This window comes from Triticum dicoccoides, chromosome 6B, assembly GCF_002162155.2.
Source record: "Triticum dicoccoides isolate Atlit2015 ecotype Zavitan chromosome 6B, WEW_v2.0, whole genome shotgun sequence".
NCBI classification, from domain to species: Eukaryota; Viridiplantae; Streptophyta; class Magnoliopsida; order Poales; family Poaceae; genus Triticum; species Triticum dicoccoides.
The window spans coordinates 574,343,431-574,351,057 of NC_041391.1; positions in this window are offsets into that span (position 1 = coordinate 574,343,431).

Here is a 7,627-nt window from a genome sequence, read left to right on the forward strand (position 1 = left end):
GCACCTGTCCCTGTGCGGCGCGTGCGAACCCGCCGTGAACGCCTGCGCCGTGTGCGCGGCCACCAAGAACGCCTCGCTCCATGTCCTCCTTTCTTGACCATCCAACTCCGAGCCCCGGCTGGGAAAGAACTTAAAACTGAGAAAGAAGATGATCTTAAGGTGAAATCAAAAGGAGGAAGAAGGATGGATGGATGATAATGAGAAAAAAGATATGCCGCTGGTGAGCAATATAGGACCATGTTACCCAACCTGGGATGCACGGCGGGGCAAAGCGGTGGCCTGCGGAGGGGTGCACAGCGGCTTGGGTGTGCAGGCACGAGATGGCGAGCGAACTCCACCGAATCTAGGAATGGGGACAGCGCAGGCCGCAGATCCGGTGGCGCGAGCTCTTCGTAGAGACCGGCGACAGCAGTTGGGGCCTACTTGAGGCGGCCACGGCCCGTTCCTGTGGGGGGAGTACAGAGAGAGGGGGATGAAACGGGGAAAATAAAAGCGAAAGGAAAGAGGGCGCGAGGTGGGGCGGTGGTTCTCCGGCGAGGTTGCTGCCGGCGCCGGGCATGGATGCAGAATGAACGCCGCGGTGGGCGCAGCCGGCAGAGGCGGCGCGTCCCGAGGAGGAGCTCGTCGGGGTTGGGGGATGGATGTTTCTTTATATTATTGGGTTGTCGATAGCGTGTGGAACCACAATGCTGGAGCGCCAGCGAGGCATCTGGTTTCTTCTGGCTATCAACCCACGTGTTAGCGCTGGCGTGCACGTATGTTGAGCGGACAGATGAATATCTCTGAGTTCATTATACGCAGATACACACAAGGTATTAGGTACAGATAGATTTTTTTATTTTGTGCTAAAAAGGTATAGTATATTTTATTTCTTGGATACAATATCCATATATGTACGTGGATTCAAGTTCTATACTTGCATCCTACAGAATTAGTGGTTCATATTTTTTCGTGAAATCTGCTTATATAATTTTACAAAGTGTCTGCATACTTTAAAAATGGTTCTGTAATTTAAAATGTGTTTGTGCTTTTTGAAAAATATACAAGATTTTTCAAAAAGTGCCTTTGCGTTTTAAAATGTTTGTAATAGTTTTTAACAAAGAGTTTATGTATTGAAATATTGTTCACATTTTCTTTAAAAAATCACCCTTTTAAAAAACATTCATGTAATTCTAAAAGTGTTTGCATGTTAAAAAGTTTTGTAATTTTAGAAAGGTTATGTCATTTAAGAAAGTGCCTGTGTGTTTTAAAAAGAAAATGTTAATGCATTCTGGAAAAAAAATACAATTAAAAGCAAGTTGGATTATGAGGGACGATGTATGAAGTAGGTGCAGTGTAGCTCGTGTAGGGCGGCCCTTAGGTCCAGCTCGACTAGATTAGTTTTATAAAAGTTATAAATACCCCTTTGTGTTGGCGCGGTACAATGATAAGTTTGTTGTGTGGTGGCCAAGATCAAGGGGATTTTTTTTTCCTTACCCACATGTGGGTCCTAAATTCCTGATTGATTTTCCTTTACGAACTGCTAATTGGAGCAGTCGAATAACCTGGGTTAATTTGTTTCTCGATCAATCCTATGTAAGGTCAATGTGTAGTGCCTTTTCACGTGTTTTCTCTTGACATCGAATCTGATATGCATATTGCACTCGGTGAGAAATTTTTCAATAACTCACACCAATATACTAATCTAGATATCGTCAACAATCTAGACATTATCTTTTATCCGATTGTTTCGTTGACCATACATCAATTTTGTGCCATATGTGGACGTGAACCAGATGTTGCCAACTCTGGCATCACCCTTGATGAGGTCATCAGAATAACACTCCAAAGGTAATGTTTAGTGTCATTTTATTGTATCATTTTGTTAGCATAATCCTTACAAGTTTAGAGCAGCAAGCCTCCGAAGCTTCTTCTTTCATCTTTTTTCTTTCTCACCCATCGTTTCATACTAATCATATTGTACCGTTATATTTTTTTTTCTACACTCCCGTTGCAACGCACGGGCATTTGTGCTAGTAATTCTAAAGTAAATAGAGTTCATAAATTTAAAATGAATCTTTATCCTACTAATACACCAGCTATTGTTTCTGGTCGTCCGTCGTGGTTGTTTGGCAAAAAAGCCCCTCGGTTTAAAGGAAATCAACCCGCGCTCCCTGTTTAAGTGGATCTGAGAAAACGCTTCGTTTTTTCACAAAACACCCTGTCGTTTGAAGCATTCAACCCGCGGTCCGAGCAGATTTGTGTAAAGGAAAAAAACGCGACCACAAGAGGGAGCACGGGCTCGCCTCCTCTCCCTCATCGCCGCCGCCGCCACCACCCACGCCGTCCGCTTCCGGCGACCTCCAACGCCGCGCAGCACGCCCCCGAGCTCTCCACGGTCCGCGCCTCCCTCCCCTCCGGCTATATTCTCCTCTCCCGTCTTCTACCGCCCGCTCGCCCGTGACTAGGGTTTCGGGCAGGGCTTCGTCGGAGCCACGAGAGCCATGAGCATGACGGAGGCTGGGGAAAGAATGGAAACACTACTGCTCGCAATGACAGGATGGTGCTGTGCGTGCGCCGCCCCAAGGCCGCAACTGCTTCCTCCAGTCGTCCCTCCTCCATGGCTACATCTTGGTGAGATCCCTTCCACCCAAGCCTCTCCCCCTTTCTTTTTTTTAAACTGATTCCCAATTCCTTGATCAAACCATGCTCCTCTGCTCCTGTAGGTCTCGCTTAGCTACCAGTACAGTGCAGATTGCTTTCTTTATTCAATTGATTTTGTTGTCTATGTATTACCTGAACTCCAAGGGAACCAACTTACATGGCGTAATGGATGGAGGTCAGTACATGTTTTCCTGATATGTTCACTTGTTTTTAATAGTTCCCATCAGATTACAAGCATGGGCTTTGTGCAATAGGCAGAAATCTGTTTGTAATCAATCAAAGATAATGAGAACATTTACTGAAATCTTTGTAACTTTTGATCCTATAAATTGCTTTGATTGGAAGTCCAACAATTATCTCATCTTATTAGGAACTCACTTTTCAAACATATGCATTGGTAGTTTTTATGTCTTTGCTTTTGCCTTCTGAACATACTGGATTGCACTCTGTAGGAGATGGCACATATTTCTCCTTCTGAACATGGTATTAAACATTGCAAACAACTGATTATAGTAGTTAGCAAATGCAAATCATTGTATATTGTTAGTTACGTGTCTTTTCATATGAAATACTATTGTTTTGGGGAAATGCATCTGGCTGAGTTTTAATGAAACTCCTTAGATTTTGTATGGTGAGATTGTCTTCAGCAAACAAGATCTGTATTGTTATTGGGGTCCTTTTATTTTTGTTCCAGGTGTTATTGGGGCTTATTTTTTCATGATTGGAAACAAGATGTTGCTGGTGTTGGAGCTCACAGAGAATGGTATTATGATAGTCTACTTACTTCTGAAGGTGCATTAGAAGATAAGTGGATGTCCAGATTCTTTGGCCTCAGAAAAGTGGTGATAAAAATCTTGAAGTATTGTTAGCATTTTCCTCTAAAAATGGAAAGAGCAGATACAAAGAAGGTACACAATGCTGTTCATTGTCATGGAAAATTATTATACTTTTGTTATATTGAGTAGTTGTTGTTGGATGCCATTTGTCTCTTTGAAAAACATCTGATGTAAATTTGGTGTACTTCAACTCAAATACCTACTACTAGAACAAAATCCTACTACTAAATGGTTCCAAGAACATTGCATGTTATTGTAAAAGTCTTGGTCAATATTCTTGTGTTACTGTGATGTAGTAGACAAATTTTTATGCTTGGACATTTTTAACTTTTCTTATAGCAACTATTGCTCTAAAATTCTTTGCCGTTCTCTTACTTCTACTGATGGCAGAAGAGAACACATTTGGGTACACCTACCAGGACAGTTTGTTCTACGTTTATCTTGCTTTGGGGTTACAGACCCTAACATATCAAGATAGCTCTTGATGGTATAACATGACATCGGCAGGAATTATCGATGACTACTTTGATGGGTAGTTTTCTGAAGAAATGATTGTCCCAGGTACTGTGATGCTCGCAGTTCTATCTTTTTCAGTGCTTGCATATGCCATTGTGATACAAGATACTGCCAGATTTTGCAATGTCCATGATTCAGATTGACCATGATTGCTACTGTTGTTTAAGATCATAAACTTTGTCATGGTTGATTAAATAGGCACAGCTTATTTTAGTTGCAGACCCTAATATATCAAGAAAGCATTGCTACAAATTTAGAAGTAGGATGTAGTTTTTCATAGTTCCTGTCAAGTATGCTTATTTTCAATCTAGGATCACAATTGTAAGGTTAATACTTTTAGTTGTGTAGCATAGCAAATCTCAGCTCTTGAAAATTTTCCTACCATACCAACACATTTGGTAGGATTTGCCTTATTTTGTAATGAGCAAACAAAAAATGTTTTAAATATAACAAATAATTATGTGCAGTAGTACATGGTTGGAAATTCCTTTCCTGTTCAATGCATATTAGAGTGGAATTTGTACTGTTTGGTATGCGTTCACAGTCAACATGGGGTGCTGAAGTAGTGTAAATTGTTTGAAGTTGCCTTTTGGCCAGTATATTTGAAGTTGCCTTTTGGCCAATATATATAAGGATGGAGTACTGTATTGTTTGGTCTGCCTTTTTGGTCTGTATCGTTGAATCGACACCCTTGAGCTCTTTTTGGTTTCTATTATCCGTGAGCGCATATGAGCATCGATGAAAACTATTCTCGGATGAAACGTGAGCATGCCTTGGTATGAAGGACTGATTTTTTTCAGCATCCGGGGGAAGTTTTCCTGTTTTGATTTTACAATTTTGACTCTTCCCTTCCCCTGTTGATGGTAAACATTAACACGTAGTTGTATACATATTTTGAAAATCGAAAGTGGTTTTAACATTTCACATCATGATATTGTAGTTTACGGTACTAAGCTTGACACTGCTCGGTGTGTTGTTGTTCTTCGTCAGCGTGGAGCTACCCGTCGCCGCTATGGTACATGTACCCGTTGCCTCCGCTTGACGTAGTTCGCTATGGAGATATACATGGGAAAGTCGCGACGGAGATGCCCCACTTCAACCCGCGGATCCGGGGTGATTATGGCGGTCAGCTGGTGACTGAGCTCAAAATCCGGTTCAGCGTCAATGGTTGTCTGCGCTCCACTACGAGGAGTGGTGGCGCTTCGAGGAGACAGCTGCGTGCCTTCGTCAGTTGTTTTGTGTACTACTTTTTACTTTCAGAATCAATTCGTGATTCCATAGTGAGTCATTACGAACGAAATTATGGGGGGTTTTGCTCTAGGCATCAGATCAGGAAGCAACAAGCCGTCTCTTTGGTGGTATCTTTGGTGCTCCAGTAGTGGATATTGCTGGAATAGCTAAAGGACTTAGTTGTAATACTTGCTATGAACTTTACTCAACAAGCAAGTTTTCCAAAATTTGAAGTCGGATTTTTTTCAGGGTTCCTATACATATACACAAATAGTAGGTAAAGATATATTCTAGGACCTATGGTGCCCAGCAAGCATAAACAAATTTAGCTTGCAGTTTTGTTAACGCTTCGCTATGCTTTGGTACAATGTTTAGGCGTAGTGCCAGTTTATTGATAAATAACCCTCCGGCAAGGTTCATATCTAAGTCTTGGTTGATCAACTGTTGCACGCCTAACTAAAATCTTTCCTTCAGGATGTTTTTTAGGTTTAAAAGACTTTTCATTAATCGCATCATTGTGCATACAAATGACGGACTGAAGTAGGCCATGGACCCTCCCGTCTAATATAAAAAATCCATGAGATCTAGCATAGCTAGCTAGCCCATGATCTACTTGGTTACACTCTCGATGCATCAGGGATGTGCAGCACTACTGAAAACGAATCATCTGCTCCCTAATATCCACATACCCAACAAACAGTCTTGATCTGCAGGTCCCAGTGAATTGTAGCACCTCAAAAACTATGAGCTGTCGATTTTCAAGATTACCGGGCCAGTTACCATTCATTTGGATGAGTGAGAGCAAGAAACAGCCTCAGCTTTTGCTTCCTCGGTGGTGTCCGAGCACTGTCGGAGTTCAGTTCCCAGCGAAAACAATATCTGTCCTTTGTACTGGAATGATTATTCCTGTTGCAACGTACTCCTTAGTACTTCCCATTATCTATGGATATGTAATCTTAATGAAAATCGCATGTTTCTGGATATCGCCATGTATGCATCGCTTAATTTTTCCACACACCAAAGTTTCTATCAATCAATGTGTGCGCGGGTGATTAGATTAGAACAAAAATACAGTTTTGAAATTTGATAAGGAGTCCTGATGGACGTGTATATATATGCATGTGTTGTTTATATTTGAATCGAGAGAAAGTACAAAAACAATATACACTTATGTGCTTGTCTAGAGGCGTCCTGATGGAATCCTCTAATACCACCAGGCCACAGCAGCGGAGCGGTGTGTGTGTGTGTGTGTGTGTGTGTGTTTTCTCTTTTTTGTAAAACATCGAGTAGTGCGGTTTTCCCTACAATCATGCCTTGCAATTCCCATCCCATGACAACGTCTCAATTATAACCTGACATGGTCTTGGTGTTCTTGCGTTTGATCGACCGGTACTGGCCAGCCTAGTAGGAGGCAACATGCATGATGAAAAATCAGAATGCAATGGAAGACTACATTGAATGCGAGGGAGCTCGGTGTCCAAGGTATACATGATGGCTTGGTGCTGGAGCTTGGAGGCCGCAGGAGTCAAAAGCCGAGAGATCCCGCAAGAAAAAAAGGCCGAGCTAGAGAAGACAAATAAGAGGCTGGTAGATAGCACTGCGGGTTCGTTATGAAGCAGCACACATGGGTAGAAGGAGAAGTAGATGCTCGAGGGGAGGGCGGCACATGGGTGGTGTTCCTGGATCGGTAGAGTGGCAGCGTTGAGTCAGGGGGAGGTTTGGTGTGGTGCGTGTGGGTAAGAGTATGCACGGTCCATCATGATGGTGCACAAGTGAACCTCTCTTACTGAATTAGAGGTGTGAAATTTTTTCTCCCGTTGCAACGCATGGGCAATTTTCTTAGTAAATAGAAAAGAAAACTGCAGGAACAAAGATGAGACTTGGCTCGTGCGTTTTGAATAGGGTGCGTAGACTAGAGGAGAAAAACAAGAAACATGGACACGTATAACAAACAAAGGGACACAGCAAATTCTAAAAAAAAAAGGACACAGCTCATATGGCTAAACGTCCGGCAAAACAACCAAGGGCCCGGCGGCCCGACCACTAGCGCCTGGACACAGGCAACGCGCCGCGAGACAACGCAACACGAGCAAGACAACACGCCGCGAGTGCGCGCGCCAGCCACACACCTACGTTTGCGCGAATCTTAGGGCATATATAATGGTTGATAAGATAGTCTTATCTTAAGTCTTGCATGTAATTTAGAGATGATAACTTTTTTTGTCTACAATGGGTTATCTCTTAGTCTTATCTTTAATAACTAGCAATTTCTAAAAATATGGTGAGATATATTATGCTACAGTTTTGCTAGAACTCATTTAGATGAGATATAATTTGGTTTCATTCATCTTTTATAGTCATTGGATGTGATGCTATAAGATCAGGGGCGGAGCCAGGGGGAC